The sequence below is a fragment of the Anser brachyrhynchus genome (genome assembly GCF_964034855.1).
Source record: "Anser brachyrhynchus genome assembly, chromosome: 4".
Classification (NCBI taxonomy): Eukaryota; Metazoa; Chordata; class Aves; order Anseriformes; family Anatidae; genus Anser; species Anser brachyrhynchus.
Genome location: NC_137698.1, coordinates 51,416,375 through 51,434,398, shown reverse-complemented (window position 1 = coordinate 51,434,398; position 18,024 = coordinate 51,416,375). Strand labels below are relative to the sequence as shown.

The window sequence follows — 18,024 nt, the reverse complement described above, 5'->3', positions numbered from 1 at the left end:
TTACACAGCCTTTCTTTTAGCTTGTCCAGAGTCAAAATTCAGGGCCTTGTCTTCACAGAGAAGCCTTCTAGAGAAAGGGAGCCAGAAGAAAGCAGCATGAAGCAATGTCCAACTAAAATCCTGACTGAGCAGAAAAACAGGAGAATCTGAAGCTCCGATGTGTGAGCCAAAATGGACTCAGGTTGGCTTTCAAAGCATGTTTGTGCAGAACTAGCAGCTATAAAAACATATTTGCAGTTGTAAGTTGAGCAAATTTGATATGAGTCACAGAGGCTGTAAACATGCAGCCCCCACAGTGTTGTTTGCGAGGCATTTCTCTGCATATACCCACTTGCATTCACTTGAAGACTGAAAAACTGAATAACTGCAGAATACGGTACATAAATGTAAGACAAGAGGAATAAATGACAGAGGCAACTACAGTCTAGTGACTTGCTTTTTAAATAGGCATGGAGTTCAAACGGATACCGAAGAAAAGAAGAACTGAGTGCTAAAAATGAATGAAAAGGGTGAACAAAAGCTGACAAGTGCAAATCATAGCCAGGCTCGTCATGCAGCTCTCTGGGTGAGATAACTGACTGTTCAGCTGGCAGAAACCTGGTCAGTCAAGGATTTCAGCAAAACATTTGATACGATGCCACCTAGAGAATGAGTCTGGAGTGAAGAGATGGGGCCTAGCAAAAGAATTGGAACAGGCTGAAGGAGAGATAACAGCCTGGGCTGGATGGAGAGTTCCTTGAGGACTGGTCAAGCTGTTTTTATTACTGACTTGTGCACAAGTAGCAGGAGTTTGATGTTGAAACTGCTAATGGTGAAATTATGAGGTCTTGTTGAAGGCAGAGGGAGCTTGAAATATTATACAAGACGAATTCTGAAGGAACAGAAATGAGGCACACCAGAACAGCACAGCAATGCAAAATGAGATAAAGCTCACCAAGGTCATGAACTTAGTGGGTAATAATAAGAAATCTCTCCATCAGCTGGGACTGCAGTGGAGAAGAACAGAAAGAGAAGAATCTGGTATTAAATGATGCAGGGATGACTCTGGGCTACCAACACCACATGAAGCATGCAAAGCTCATCAGATGGGATACTTCCTGTAGATATACAGACGTTGTAAAAAGGATAAAGCTTCAAAAGAAACAGTTTTGGTCACTTGTTCCTGTGATATGTGACTTCAAACTGGAATATGTGTTAAAGAAGACCTGTGAGCGTGACTACAGAAATGAGAAACCTTTCGTATATGGAAAAAGTGGGACCTTTCAGCTCAGCAAGAAGAAGAATGAAGATATGCGAACTGAAAAGTAAAATCAAGTATCCGGCCATCAAAGGAACAAGGTCCTGAAAGAGCCTTTGTGCGAGAGTTGTTGGATGAAGTTGGAAATAATGACAGTTTCAAGGTGGATTTTGACATGGTTATAAGTGAGATGAGATGATATGGTTGCCTGGAAAGGAGGAGGGGGCCTGGTTTGGTGGTGTTCTAACACCTCCCTAGTGCTCTCTTTCCATATAGACCCTTGATCATTTCACTTAATTTTTACATTTTGGAGATTTAATACTACATCTAGGAAAGAAAACACACCACCATGCAATTGCCCAAATGCTATATAAACGTTCTCATAAATGCTAATGTAGGATTTTGACTATTAAAAGTGTAGAAATGTCTGGCAGCCTTTTTAAAAGCCTGGTTCAGTCTGGCTGCAGGCTGTCAGTGACCAATTTCACCACGCACATTCTTCTCTCCTGACAAATGGCTCAGTGGATAGCTATGGGACAGGCTGTCTGAGAGGTTTACAACCCGCTAATGACAAAGTGCTCAAAGCTGGGAATCGGTTTCTAATAGAAATGAAAATATTTTTTCCCCACAGAAAGTCATTACAATTCTCTTTCCTTCTCCCAAAGCATGAATGTTGAGCAAGTTCTCTAGCTGTTGGAAAAGATTGGTAGAAACAGTAAAGCCATCAGAGACCGCAGATGCATAGCTCTTTCACTTCCCTAATAAGCCAAGCTGTTTTGGCACTGAAGAAGTGTGGAAAGGTCACCACAGAGGCAAATGAATGAAAAAGCCAAGGTTGAAAGGAAAGCAGAAGGCTTGAATCTAGTTGTATGTGTTGTAAGGACAATAAGCCTTCTGAAAGACAGGTTTCCTGGCGTACGGGGCTGGCCGATGGGATTCTGTAGGATCTGCGACTTGCTCTTACAGGGAAGGACTCGCACCAGGTCCTTCTGGGCAGCACGGAAAACTAAATACACCACCTCACTGTTTAGAAAGCTTAGGTGAATGGAGGGAAGGAGGAGGCAGAGGGTATTTGTGAAAAAGCATATTCCGAACACCTCCTGCTGCCTGTACTCTAGAGAACAGGGATGTGGTGTATTGCTATGGCCCTATCCTAGAGCCAGCGACATGTGTTTGCTTGTTCCTCTGAGAGCTTCCTCCAGCCTGGGTGAGCTATAAACCTCTGAAAGTTCATCACTCACACATGCTCAGTTAAGCCTTGCTGGATTTTCACAATTAAGACGTCTAAGGATGCTCTTGCCAAACATACTCCAGCCTTTCATAAGGCGCCGTGCTAACAGTGCAGTCCATCCATCATTGCTAAAGAGTGAGAAGCCATGATCTGTTACTTCCCAGCTCTTAACAGTGATCAGACAGCAAAAAATGTGCCACTTTCACTGAATACCACGAGCCTGTCCCATTTCCTTGGCTACACCCAGGCCAGGGCTGCTCAGCCACTGAACTGATGCCATGGGGTTAGGCAGAGAGCTACAGCAAGGGGTGGGCTACTACTGGCACTCAGCAGGGATGAAGAGGCTCTGCCAAAAGATTAAGCCATTTTGAAAATGTGCAGTAGAAAGCTCTTTTTTTTTTTTTTTCGATGTTTAGTAAGCTCTTGAACTACAGAGGAATGTTATAAAAAAACAACTGCACTTATCAATAAATTTATGACATTGATGCCTATTTAGTTTATTGAACTTGCCAGGCTAGCTCTGCAAAATTCAGCATCCTGTTTTTATAGAAGACTCAGGAAAAAGACATTCATACTTGAAATGCCTAAATGGCTCCAATCAAGCTCTTCACGTTTACTAAAAATGCAAACAAAATGACATGACCTCAGTAGAAATCATGCACTCCATACTTTTAAAGGACAATAAGCATATGGAAGGAATTACAGAAAGGGAGTCAGTAAAAAGGAGTAGTGCATCAGAGAAATGGTTTGTATAAAAATAAAATTGCACATGAAAGGGAGAAAAAAGAGGTAAGCAGAGAAAAAGGGGTTGAGCATGAGGAGGAGAACCCTCTTCTTTGGGCAAATGTTTCTTATGTTCTTGCTGAAGTTTTGAGAGCAGCTTCTGAAAGAATCAGACGTCAGGAAGTACCAGTCTGTGAGTCTCGTGCAAGGAGAGGAAGAGGTTCCATGTTTTAGTGAGACTTAAAATACTGGAATGGGAAAAAAAAAATTAAAACGTCAGACCACTGCAGACACATAAGGCTTAGAATATAGGACCTAACATGGCTGACATTTACTACAAAGCATAAGAGAAGAATTGGAGGCAGCATACCTGAGCCTGGCCCTGTTCCCACCCAGTCTGCCCTGGCAGTAAGTGCTGGGTTGAAGACCAGGATAGACTGAGCATCTTTTGCTCCTTGGAGCATCCTCTTTAACACAAGAAGCTCCTCAGTGTGAGTAGCTGCTCTGCTGCCCTTGGGACGGGGAACACAGGGATGACCAGAATCAAAGATACGCTGTGAGCCAAGAGCAATATGTACAGGCTGCAAGGCCCAAATCTGCACGGCTCTGTGCACATGTAAGCTCCTTGGATGTTAGAGGAGATTCAGTGACTTCTAGCTCAATGGAAATACACTTAGGACAGACGCATTGAACACTATCAAATGAAACCCTGGAAGACTGAGCAGTTGTGGGACATGGTGAACTCATATTCTTGTCAGAGAATATTAATTTGGATTTGCTGGCAATCTTTCTACTGGCTTGTAAGTTAAAGTGAGAGTGTTATTTTTACATCTTTACGAGAAAAAAAAAATCCATGCAGTTACTGAAAATGCAGTATTTGAAAGTGACATCATCTTAGTTATGTTTCAAGGAGATTAGCAGTAAACCTGGGCAGAAGTTTTAAAGAGTTCCAGGAGTATTAGAGCCAAAGTTTAAACACAAGTTAATTAGGCTCAAAATGTTGCACCAATCTGCTCTGCAAAAACCAGTTCAGAAAAGCTCCTTTGGCAGATGGAGATGTAGGAGACAAGGGACTTCTGGAGAAGAGGTATCTCTGGAGAGTCAGTGTATGGCACAAGTACCTTTCTTCAGGCACTCACTGCTCTTAAGGCATGCCTCTTTACAGAAGAACCACAACTCCAGTCACGTTGAGTTGGTGAACCCTCTTTGCTTTTACAGTTACCTGCAAAAAAGACTCAAACCCAGTTTGATCAGAATAAAACCAAAGACTAAACTGGCACACGGGATAGACTGGATCTTCCAGGGATGCTGGGAAGCATCATGAAGCTTGTACTACTGCTGCCTTAGGTTCCCCTACCTCATGTTAAAAACAGCAATAGCTATTTCCATGGCTGTCAATACGTAGCTTTGTTACAATAGTATTTTCAAAATGTAAGCATCTTAGAACTATTGAAAATATTTTAAGAAGGGAACTGGGTGGGATGCACTCTACTTTCATTGAAAATGCATTTTGTGCCTTGCTTTGCAGGGAGCAATACTGCAGCAATGCTGAACTTCACTAAAAAAAAAACCAAAACAAAACAAATCAGAGCTCTGGTGATATAAATCAGAGATGTTGGAAGTGCATGGAACATCCAGCATATTCTCAATGACCAACCAAAAATGTTATGTTAGATTTTAGCAAGATAAGTGTCCAGATTCAATCTTTCCATCCCTAATGGCTGAATTTAGGTTATTTTGTGGTTGGTAAGAATGATCTGATTGCCAACCTGCTGTGTGGGTGGAGAGCCCGAATGCATAGAGAATCCCAGATCCGACCACTCAACACTGCACATTGAATAGCTGACCGAGCCTCTTTGCAGCAATGGCTACAGAGTGGCTTACTTATACAGGTAGGCAGATTTATTCAGCTGATGGACCATGCACTTAGTATCAGAACAGAATAGATGTGCTAAAAAAAGGCCGTGGGTCAAATTCTTCTGAACAGTACACCACTACTGACTCTTTCAGAAGGGACAATGCAAGTAATAACACACAGGAGCCTTTGTTCTAATAAATATCTGGGGTTCCTTATGGTTTTAACGGTGGGATTTCCTCCCCTCACTTTAAGATCCTCCATTATAAAATGATGGGTGGACTATTTCTGCTTCGGTTAATCTATTATCGCATGGGCAAGAGAGAAGACAGGCCAATGAATTGCAGGGGTATTAAAGTTTTCCACACTGTATTAAGGTATGTAAAATCACTGTATTAGCATGATTTCACTTCTAAGTTATATACATAAGATATTCTAAACCACCTTGAAACAGAGCCTGAGGTGTGAAGTGTCACCTAACACCCATGCTTAACAGGGAGTCTCACACTTTCTTCATGGTTTGAATCACTTCTCAACAGCGATGGCCTTTATATCCCCACCCCCAGATTGCACCTTAACCATCCAGTAACTGCAGCAACCGCTGTTAAATGGCGTAGGGAAACACTGAACACATTTTTACCATCTTTTCAGGGACCTCAGCAGCTACAAGCTATAAAGGAGTACTTGTGCGGTGTGATCAGACAGCTCTTTGCAAAGCACAAGCAAAGGCTATTTGGTCACCCTTTTAGGACAGGCAGCCCATGCCTTCCTTCCCCAAGTCTCTTTCTCTCTTTTCTTTAGAGAAATCCCTTTGGTAATTCAATACTGCAATATCTTTCCAGTCAAAGGAGTTAAGCCAATTGCTCTGACAGACGTGTCTAGGAGGTTCCCCGCCCTAAGGAGAAGGCATGAATTTTAGCACAAGTCAGTGTGAAAAGCTACTTCAAAGAAACAGAAATACAACCCGCAATTCTATAAACTACTTGAAATGATCCCTTTACACATTCATTAGACTGAAAAGGGGCATGCCATTGTATACAACCATTCCTGGCCTTAATGCTGCTTTCTGGCCTCTGAAGTTCAATGCATGGCCTTAGGGAAAAGAGGAAAGTTTCCAAAGGAGTGGCAGGCTTTTTAAAGGTAGCTGTCTATCCGATCATCCTCCTTTAACAGAACAAGTCTCATAAATTTCTTTTAGCTACTTACAAAGAGGTTTGCAAATGGGAGGCCACCTAAAAATAAAAATAAAAGGAGTCAAGAACTGTGTGTTTTGTGCTAGAAGAGATACCTTGCAAAAAGCTGGTAAATAGGAATGCCTTGCAGAACAGGCCATTATCTGTTAGTTGCTAACATTTCAGCATATACTCATTCGTGCTTTTAACAAATGAAAGGGCATTCTCAAATCGAGAATTTACTTAATTTGGCAAGCTGCACTGCATCACTGCAAGAGAGCTCCTTTCTTCACTCAAGGTCAAGTTACAGATGCAGTACATCTAGCAATAAATCTATGCAGGCTAAAAAGAGGTCAGGATTGTGCAAGCAGACTTCTTTATGCTTATAAATCCACTTGGGTAGAGCATTTGGGATCTGAGTGTAGATTCCCAACACTTGAGTCTGAACAATTTAGAAATCAAATGAGGACATGGCTTTTGGCATGTACACACACAAAGCACACAAAACATCCGTTTCTAATACATCTTTATCTACCATCTCTGTCATCTTAGAAAGAAAACTTTATACAAAACAAACGCTATTCTAAAAAAACTTCTTATTGTGCTATTCAAACCCCAAGCCTAAGAACATCTAACAGATCTAAAGACTGTTTAAAAAAATCTCACAAACAACCAGCTGAGATAGAACAGGCATTTGGTGTTGCTGTCACTCCAGATACCCACGCACGACCACTCTTACATGCATTACTCTGTGTGTTCTGTTCAAAAATGCCTGTAGAGAAGTCATGAAATAATTCTGACTCACTTTCAAAAGTACCTTTATGGTGTAAGCATTTAAGTCCCACCAGATGCACCTATGTTGGGTTTAGGTTGGATTTGGACTTTTGAAGAGAGTCTTCCTCTTGCTCATTGACTGTGCTTCCTTTTGCACTGCAGAGAAAGCCTGGAGTGCACAAACTGAATTCCTTCCGATGAAACGAAACCAAAACTGCCCCCCAACAATTAATTCAGATGACGGGGCCAGAATTAGAACCTCAGCACCAACTATGAGTATGGAGAATAAGCAGAAGGGAAACAGAAAGTTAATTCACCCAGATAGAAAGTCCCATGATATACACACAGACCTACGTGATTTAAAAAAAATTAAAGTAACATTAGTAGGCAGCAAAGACACGCAAAACTGCAGTGAAACCGTCTGCTGTTTGAAAAGCTCTAAAAATAACAAATGACAGTGCTGCTAAGTACCATAAAAGATAATGGGGTGGAAGTAAATATTTCAGAACTGCTAGGACAAGAAAGGGAAGAGGTACTGAGAGGATGGCTCTGAAAGGAAAAAGAAAGAATGAAAGAAAAAAAAACGGTGAGTGAGTCTAGGTCATCCTTTTTCCATAAGCGTGCATAAAGCAAAGCAGAGTTTTGCTCAAGGACTAACTCATAAAGGTCAGTTTTTAAACAGATCCTATTATTTTGCTTTTTAAATCAGGTCTTCTCTACATCTCCCCTTAAAAACAAACAAACAAAAAACACAAAAACAAAACAAATTCTTTTGCCTACTGTTTCTTTCCACACACATACTGTACGGGGGAGTTTCATTCAGCTACGTGAGCAGAAAAGACCTACATCAGTTGACCATACCCATGGCTGCAAAACAAATGCAGCAGCTAGTGTTCAGTAGGGTCTTTTTTAATGGTCTGTTTGCTGGTTCGGTACAGTCCCTCTCTATGTTACATCCGTGACTTTGGGGGTTCATAATCAGCAGGGTACAACTGCGTAGAGGCATGACAAGTTAAGATGAACCCTCATGCTGCCTTCTGTACAGATGTTAGAGGGTTTTAAGGAGCAGAAGTTTCCCTCGAGCTTGTACTGACAACTGCTTGGACAGCATCTAGGGGCACAGTGGCCCCTACGAGATCTGTGTTATCATAAATAATGATCTAGTCTTTTTTTACAGGCTCTTGAAACCAGGTTAGTAGCAATCTAATTGTACCTTTCTGAGCTGTGCTAATGTAGTGCTTGATATTACAAGAAGCACAGAGATTTCTAGGAAGATTGCATCACCCAAGTCAATCTCAGAAGACAAACAAGAGGCTGTAGGACGGATGCTTTGGCTCAGCTGACCAATTCACCTTACTCTGGTCCAGTGTGTCTTCTGTGCCAGAAGACCAGGCTGCCAAATTCCCACTCCCACCACTGAACTGGCCCTGTGCTTGTTTAAGTTGTGTTTCTATGCTTTTGGAGAGAAAAGAGGGATTTCCTCCTGCCTGGAAGGCCACCTTCTTCATCTTCCTGCAAATGCGAGTCAGCCTGTACGAGCTTGCTTTGGTGGGGAGGCTGAGAAGGGCAGAGCTCAGAGGGGACCCCCCTGCAGGAGCAGGCAGGGGTAATTAGGATGGCAGAGTGCACAGAAACACAGGGCGCCCATTCGTGTGCTCATTGAGCCGGGCGTGATTCTGGAGCCATTTCAACACCATTGTTCTACAGAAGAATTGCTTGAAAAGGCTCAGTTGCTGTCCTGTGGCAGAGGGCAAACCTGGCTCTCCTCATTTCATGTTACATGCTGTGATTGCCTCCGAAATAAACCATGCCTGGGTGCATTGCTCCTGCTCAGCCCCAAATCCAAGGACATATACCCATGGAAGACTGATTATGCTGCAGATCAGGAAAGATATCTGAAAACACATAACCAATATTCCAGTTTAGCCTCAGATGACACAAAAGTTGCTACCTTGCTTTTGGCTGTGCTGACATAAGTGGTCCTCTCTTTATCGCAATAAATAAAGCCCACACGTCAACATCAATAACGGCATTCTTGAGTTTTAGCCACTAAACAATTCCGAATTTCATTTGCAGTGTGCCTGTGAAACAAAAACATTTATTTGGAGAAACCAAACGGAGTTTTAAGGGCTTCCGTCTTGTTGCCAGCGGAGATGCAACGTGCTTCCAAGTGCCCTATTCCTGCTGAAATGTCCTGCCCAGACCAGAGGTGCTCACACACTCCTCTGCTGCCCTCTCCTGCTCAGTTCTCAGCCTCTGCTGTCAGGCAGAAAATCAGCAGTTGGACAAGCAAACAACAGTTCGGTATTTCTTCCTATAAGGCAGGAAAACATGATTTTCATGTCAGTTGTCAAAATGGACCTATATTTTGCAATGACAAGAAGCGGCAGAACCTGAAAATACACACAGTAACTTATACAGAACTGACCATGCCAAGGACAGAAGAGAAAAGCTCAACTGAAAAAACAAACTTCTCACATTTTCTCATTTTTTTCCCATTTTTTTTTCCCGTGTTACGCCACCCTCAGTTCTAACATAGCACATTTGAAAGGGTCTGCACAAGGGCTGCATGGGCACCAGCACACTTCCACCAACACCTCAGGCTATGCCATCAAATCCGTCACTCTCAACCACTGTGCCCCTCGCCTGAGAAACACACACAATAATAAAACCTCCCGGGGTTTCCTTGCAAATGGCACTTGCCATTAAAACCCTTTCTGGTATTGTAGTAAGAAGACCAAAACCTGCCCACAGACGGGCTGGCGTTGCACTCCCTCCTGTCCTCCAGGCCACGCAGATTGATTTGCAGGGCCCCCAACCTCAAATTCCTTTTAATAGCTTCTTCAGGCTAGTGGAGGTGAGAATTCAGATGATTTTTCTTAAATGCAGATTTTGTATTCACTGCTGGCCAAAAGATGCTATTTTCTTCCTACAGGAAAGCTAATCTCAATTAGTAGTTTCTTTCTGGAGGAAGACAGGCACCGACTTTGTTAACTGAGGGCTGAAATAGCCGTCATGCCTCACAGTTTCACTGCTTTCTTCCTAATGAGCACAGTGACCTCTGCTGTCTTGGGAAAGACATCCTGCCCAGAAAAGCAGCAAGAAAACCTCCCCAGCCTTCCCCCGCTTCGTCCGTTCCCTTCCTTCCTTTGCGAAAAAAGCAGCATACATTTATCATATTGCTCTTTACGGTGAAACGGAGAGAGAAACCATTCTGCATGTCTGTCTGTCTGTCCCGGTTGCAGAAAATCTAGCAGAAGCTGTGGTCGGGGCAGGCACTGCCAGCATGTCCCCGGCTACACTGACCTCAACGCCTTCATTCAAAGAGCGAGGTGCTGACCTGAAGGGTCCCAGCATAAAGCAATGCTTCACTTTTACTCTCTCCTAAGATGGAGGGATTTTTTTTTTAATCAGCTGCAACCATGTCAACAGCTTCTCACAGCGGAGGAAGAACTGGTATCCATTTGAATCCATTCTGGGAATCATAAACAGCTTGTTGACAGAGGTCACAGCCCCAGGGGAGCTCGCAGTTGATTAGTTCTCCTTCACAGAGCTTTTGCAGGCAGTGCGACTTGCACTCCAGGAGAGGATTTAAGGCAGAGATGTGCTGAACTAACCAGAAACAATCTGAGAGGATTGTGTCGTGCCTGCCAAGATGCCTAAATAAATGGGAAATGAAAATAACCAGGAATTTTGAACCTAGCTTTGCTACTTCTGCTGCGTGCTGTTATGTCTGCTTTTTGATCTATCAGCCCTTGTTCTCTATGCTGCATCGCACCAAGTCAGACTTCACAGCTTCTAACTGAATGAAAACGCCCCTTAGATAACACAAGAATGCTTCCCATCATTTTTGGGGGGTGAAACAAGGGACTTTGTTGGGAGGCGAGGGTACATGGCACGCATCGAGGAGGAGCTGGCATTACTGCAGACTGGAAGATGTCTGTAGACCTCAGACACAAATCTGTAGGAAATACGAATTCAGCACTTCTGCTGCTTACTGTATAAATATGTATTTTTTGCCCTCTGCCATTTTCTTGCTTAAGCTCCTTCTTAATTTCCTTTGTAGTTATTTCAGTTGTATGGAATTCTCTGCATTTCTACCGATTTACTTGGTCTTCTTTTCTTATCGGTGTACTTTTGCAAAACTCTTAATAAAGAAACAAAATGAATGATGGTGTGCAAGACATTCCAAATAAATTAAATGCCTGATGTAATCTATGACATGAATACTCTATGGCATTAAAATTGAGGAGTCAGATACTCTAAATTCACTGTTCTCCCAGACTATTTACAACTAGCTGGTGTTTATTACCACTACAAGACTAATTATATTTTACACCTTCAGCTATGTCATTCTGTATGACTGTCATTTCTTTGTTAAATCCCAACTCTCTAACCTTCACTCTATTGTTTCTGCCCCTAAGATATACTTCAAAGGTTATCCCGAACTTTAATTGATGCAGTAGGTGATTTTTGCCTTGGCACAGAATATTTAGGACTCTCCAACTGCTGGTCTAAAGCATCTCATTAGGTGGAAACAATTATCAGCACACTGCATAAATGAAGGGCATTTCTAAGCCCCTTGGCCATCTATTTTCGATAAATGCTAAAACAGCATGAAAGAAACAATATTTCTGCTTGCCTAGTGCTATTTGTGTGTGTATATATATACACATACCTAATAGGTTTCATATCATTACTCCTGGACTTTGATTTCTTACCATTCTAATGTCTGGATGCGTGTGCATGCATACAGGTACACAATGCTGAGAAACTGAACTATTACTGAACAACATTAGGGTTCACCTAATGTTAGAAAAGCTGGTATTTCTTAATATTAATGGATCAAGATTTTAATGGTTGTGCTGTTGATGACAGCAAATAAGAAATGCTGGCATTCTGTGGACTTTCCCTATGTTCAATAATAATAGCAGTGTTCAATAATAATAGCATCTTACCAAACTAGAATTTGCTCTAATGCTTCCACAATTGCATATTGTTTACTAAAAAGCCCAGCATAAGACCCTAACCCACAAGGCAGAAAGAAGTAGGAAAGGTATACCTTAACCCTAATGACTTCAGTAACACTCTTTTTATACCTGAGCTATCCTGGAACCATGCTTCGTATATCAGGTTGTAGTACAAGTCACAGCAATGAGCTTTTAATGATGCTAGAGTCTGGATGTCAAAAAGTTTTAGCATGTAATGAACCCTCACTTGCATTAAATGTTATTTTTCATTATGGCTAGAGCCATCAGTGACAGCTCTAGTTGAAGATTGCTGTTTACATGCCAAAGTCCTTATTCAGTTTCACGTAATTCTGTCAAAACAGTAAATTCTTTATCCAATTTCTCATCAAAAAGTGCATGTTCTTGGAATGGAGGAATAAAAATAGTTCAGCTGCTTTCAGGAACAAAGACAACAGAAATTCCTTGCTGTATCAAATATTTTTCAGCATCTCTTTTGCTTATCTTTGCTCTAACACCTGGAAGTAGCTAGGATGCTCAAACTGGGTTTGAGAATAGGTAAGTAACTATCTTACTGTGTTTGGTCAAAATACACTTAGGCCAAATCTTAAGTACTTTTAAAATATACAGCTGTGGCTTGAAAACACTGCACCTTGAGCATTTAGGAGCAGCTTTGAGATGCCAGAGCTCTATGAAGCTTGAATCGCTGCATTTAGCTCTCATCTGAGGCTATTACTACTTTCTGCAGGTAGCTTGCTTAAACCAAGGCAGGTACTAATTAAATGACCTGCCCAAGACCTCACAATACGTTAACAGCAGCCATCTGAGATGGTGGGTGCCTGCACAGCACCGTGGCTCAGAGCCTCTTCATCTCTCCCAGTAGGGCTCAGATGCTCCCTGGACTGAATTCATAGCAAAGTGCATTTCTAACCGTGACCAAAGACTGACCTTCCTTGGACAAGAGGGATTCATATTCCCATAGCTGACCTCTGCCAAGGTCTAGCAAGGAGGAAGCATCGTTAGAGAAGTGATCTCTGATAGCACAAGGGTGTGAAGCTCCAGCCCCAAATGAGAATGGTTCAATTCCTGTAGATCTGGTAAAGAATGGAAGAAAGCATTTTAAATGCAAGCAAGTGGAGTGCAATTTCTGCTTGTACAACCAATGGGCCAGAGGTAAGGCTTCTCCTACCAAGCCTCATTTGCATCCATGCAGAAAGCAGTGAAGCATCGCGCTGTGACCTGCTCCTTTGAATGGCATTGCTAGGCACGGAGCCATAACACACTTCCAGGCAGACCCTCTGCTCTGCCCCTACCCTTCCCGAAAAGCAACTGGAAAAGCAGAAAAAAGAAGACCAACTAACTGAGCCCAGCTCAGCAGATACATTCATGAATTATTACATTTCTGACCCCCACAGCAATGCAAATGTTAGGATGTGCCAAGAACAAATTAGGCTGTCTGCAGTTGAGACTTCTCCCCAGAAAAAAAAACTTTTTTCTAGACATAAGAGACAAGCAGCTTTGCCAATGCTGAAGAACACAAAGATAAAGATTCCCTTCTGAAAGTCTCATCTGGGAAATTCAAGGCTTTATCAGAATGAAGATAAATTTTTTCTTTTTTTTATTAAAGTAACTACATAACAAAAATAACAATCTGAACTTCCACTGAGTTCATGGCTTTACATTTCCATTGCTGTGTTAAATACATGCTCCTGGGGGCTCCACGATGCTTTAAAACACGAGGAGCTTCCATCTCCACTGCACCTATGTGCTGGTGGGCTCTGGCTGAAGCAAGCGGTTTTCACGTCACTCTCAAATATAGCGCTAATTTTCCAGTATCACTTCATCTGCCAGACACAACTCGCCTTTCTCTTTCCATGGCAAAATGAGAGACATGTAAACAGAGAATGTGGAATGTGATTTTTCTTTCCAAAAGCAGCACTGAGCTCGGTTCTTCAACAGAAAGAATCAGAGGCAAAGCATTAGGTCCCAGAAGCCGTTTCTCCCGGAGCTGCAGGGACATGCTTTAGAAAAGGGAGGGATGAAGGAATTTTTTCAAAACCATATTTTTCTCTAAAGTGCTAAGAATAATTTTTCTATAAAAAAATATTTGTGGACACACATAATGGTGGATAAAGTTTTCACAACTGGTTAAAAAATTAGACTCTTAATCCTGTGTTAAGAGGGTGGCACTGATGTGATTTGCAGTGCAGAGGCACGGTAACAACCAAGAATCAAAGCACTTCACTTCAGTACAGAATTACCTCGAACCAAAACTAAAATTTCACCCCTAGCTAGACTTCCATCCATAAAGAAAAACATTGTCATGGTGCTCTTAACTCGCGTGATTTGCCTCCAGCTATAATGAAAAGGTAAAATATTTTGTGTGTCCAACCAAACCTCTGCGTGCAGCTCTGCAACCCCATTGCTGATCGCCTACTCCAGGCAGTTCCAGTGTGATTTTGCAGGATGGCCATTCCTCAGCAAGCTGGAGCACAGATAACTCAAGTTAATTCAGCTGTCAAAATACAGCCAAAGAAATCTGAGAGCAGTGGTGCAATTTCCTAATATTATCTTCCTCACTCATGTTTCATTCACCTCTGGGACAGGAACTGAGTAGCTACTCTGTATAAACCTTTTTTTCTGCAGTCCAAATGGGAGAGAAGTGGCAAAGGTAATCAGTAATCTCACACTTCAGCATGTCTGGAGAAATTGAGGCACCATCAAATAAATGTCTGCGGCTATTTCTGGTACCCTGCTCGTGGCTTTTTTATAATTTATGTTTCTTAATTTTTAACTAGTTAGTAATCTATACATGGCTTTTCCATACTGATCCGTTACGGTTTAGTTTATGAAATGCAAGTATATTACATGGAGGGTGTCACCCATAGAAAATTGATTGCTGGCTCCTTCCTTACTCTCACTGTCGAGCATTTATGAGACATAGTTAATACTACAAAAGCCTAATCATTTATAAAAGAAAATTAATAGTGTTCTTTGGAGAAACGCTCAGTTAAAGACTGACTGTCAAAAAGGGAGTAAGAAAAAAAAATTAATTCTGATAGTTCTGAATAATCTGAGGAACACAAAAATGACTGAATTATTTAGCACAATGAGAAATCGGCTTGGAGAAAGGACTTACTTCTACCTGAGACACAAAAGACACAGCTTTTTTTAAGCCATCCATTTTACCCCTCAAACAGGCAGTCGTTGATGACAGCTAAATGGTATCCTTCACTTAACTACTTGTCCCTCCAAAATCTCTGTAATAAAATAAAGAGCATTAGGGCTTTACTTTGCTTAATGCTGCTACGGAGAATTGCCTGCACATTTTCACTAGTTCCAAGCATCCAGAAATTTTGAAAAAGGCTTCAACAATCCATAAGAAATTTAAGATTTTGAATTCTTTTCATTGTTCACATGGCCTTGGGACATTTAGGGTTCCTGTTTTCAACCTGTCCCCTGCAGCCACAAGCGATAGGGACTTATTATTCTGCCAAATGAGATTCTCAGGTAATAGTTCAAACCCAGCAGATGGAGTTTAAAGTCCCAATCCTGCCATGGGGCAAGCAGAGCAGTGATGAATGAAGGAAGTACAGAGGCACCCGAACCTGCCTACATGAGCACCAAGTGGACACCAAGCTGACTTCTCCCAGCAGCTAGCACCTGAAGAAGGCAGAGAGAAGAAAAACCTTATTTCCATGCCAAGGATCTTCCATAGACAAATGTATCCTCAGCTGCATTCTTCCCACACACACCTTCTCCTTCCTTCTTTTTTCCTGTTTCTGACCTTACGCTGTGTAAGGTATGGAGTGGATGTCAGGGTACCGGGGCTGATCCTGCTCAGGGAAGAATGCCCCGACAGCTGAGTGTTATTTGCGCCCACACATGCCCTTCATTCACACTTGCACTGAAGCTGAACCACCTTGCAGTTCCTGCTGTGCACTGTGCGAGCTTTCACAGGTCACGGCCAACATGTCCTTCTCATACGTCCAAGGAAAAGAGCCCCCAAGATTTTTACAGTAAGTAAGACGATCTCTTTCCTCCGAGAGTGGCAAGTCTGCAGCTATTCAATTCCACCCAATAAATGGGAACCATATGACCATAAAGCGAGGGAAAGCGCAGCTAGTTTACACTGCAGCTTTTCCACCAAACACCTCTCCAATCTTTGCATGGGGAAAGATTCTTCTGTGAATGTCAGACCTGTTCACTACCTGGGGTACTGCCAGAACAGATGTGGCCCATTTGTAGGTCCCAACACAGTTGTCAAACCTCTTTTATTCTGTCCTTTTTTCCCTTGGTTTCTGTACCTTGCATATTTATTTGCCTTCACAGACTTTCCTAGCGGTGTGCTTTCCTCTCTGTGGATTTTGCTCTTTCCCCCAGTGCTGGTTCCTAATCAAGATGAAGGCATCTGCACAAAGCCTTCACTCTTCACCTCAAGGAATGCCAATCACCGCTGTCGGGGCTCATTAGGGGATGCACGCCTTTAAGTGGGGCCAAATCCAACCCAGAAGCTAGAGCCCAGCACTGGCTTTGTAACTCCTAAGCTGGATGTGTCCTGGGAGCTGGCCACTATACCTGAGAGATGCGCCTTCAGTGACTCACGTGACAGCAGGAAAGAGCTGGAGAGAGCCTTTTTCAGGGACTGGCCTTGAAAGAGATGCCCTACAGCACCTCTGCTAGTTTGCAGACCTGTTAACATCAACATAACAGGAGGTGTTATGCCTCCAAGGCTACACAGTGTCTTCTAAATCATCCCCGTGAGGTTAACCTCCTTCCCCCGAGAGATCTGGTATTCCAGTTTGTAAAAAGCTGGAGCTCAGACTTTGGTTATTTATTTGGTTATTTTATTTGTCCACAGAGCAAACACTGCTTGTCCCCTAATGGTCTTTAAACACGACATTCTGAAATGTAGATAATGCCTAAACAGCCTCTAAATTATTGATTTAGGGAAGTTGGGATGGTGTACCAGGGATGTGCTTTACATGCCCGGTTCTGCTGCTCTTCTATAATCCCCTACAGAAAAGAGATTACCAGGCTCATTAGGTCTTTCTTCCTACCCAGTGCAACAGTGCCTATGTTGTTAGTTAATTCCCAGTTGCCCTTACAACTTCACCTGGAGAGACGCAAAGCTGTGCCCTTGGAATTGCTGTTACCTGCATAGTGGGGTCCTGCCTCCTCCAAAACATGCCAGCTGGGCACTGCCCAGGAACCAGGGATGAAACGCATCCCTCCCGCCAATCTCCCCTACGCAGGCAAAGGCATCCTCTACATAAGGCATCTGTAGCCAGTTGTCTTTCCCAATTTGCACGGTTGTCATCTTTTGCATTGTGTTTTCATAGGCTTGTCCTCACCAGACAAAAGGTCTGCTCTTGCTTCTCCTGAAGTCAGTGGGAACTTTGCCACCAGCTTCAGCGGTAGCTGGACCAGGGCCAAAATGTTAGCCACTCTGCTTCCCCTTAAGTCATTCCCAAACAATACTTCTTTGACTACATATCAAGCCTGAGGGGTCCTAGTTATCTTCCAACCCTCTCCTTTATATCTCTAGTATCTATGGATTCCATAGTGTAGGCAGGAACCGTTTGAACACAAGGGCCTTAGCCATCAAAAGTACTTTTCTTCTCCAGCCATGTTTTTTCTCAAAGGGAGTTTGTTACTAATGCCTTTGGGAACAAGATGGGAAAAAATGAAAAGGAAATCGCACAGGTTTAAAGAGAAGCTGAAACAAAACACAGTAAGATAGTTTCTAACATTTGAGAACCAATGCACCTATAATCATATTATAGGGGAAAAAACCCTGCTCATACTGAAAATAGGCAAAATGCTAACTTTTAAAAATATGCATTGGATGCAAATATGATGCAAGCCACAAGGGTAAACTCAGCTAGATGTTCAAGGCATTTTGCAATAGACAGCAGTAAATAAGAAGGGGGAATCATATTTATTTAGGTAACTGCACAGTCCAACAAGTCCAAGATAGATTCAGCTGATTCTGAGTATCTTCCTAGTCTTCCAAACAGTAATTGTGTTCCTCCTCGATCAGAGCCTCTGCTAGTCATACTGTC

General features: G+C 42.5%; 1 protein-coding gene and 1 long non-coding RNA gene across 2 annotated transcripts in view; both read right to left on the bottom strand.

The window, feature by feature from the left end:
* SCFD2 (sec1 family domain containing 2) overlaps positions 1 to 18,024 on the bottom strand; it is a 194,675-nt gene that overhangs the window by 29,036 nt on the left and 147,615 nt on the right. The gene's annotated exons all lie outside the window — the stretch shown is intronic.
* LOC308194017 overlaps positions 1 to 18,024 on the bottom strand; it is a 38,964-nt gene that overhangs the window by 13,006 nt on the left and 7,934 nt on the right. The window contains exon 3 of the long non-coding RNA XR_013950178.1: positions 1 to 18,024. This exon is cut by the window's left edge and continues 13,006 nt beyond it. This is a non-coding gene — a long non-coding RNA (uncharacterized lncRNA).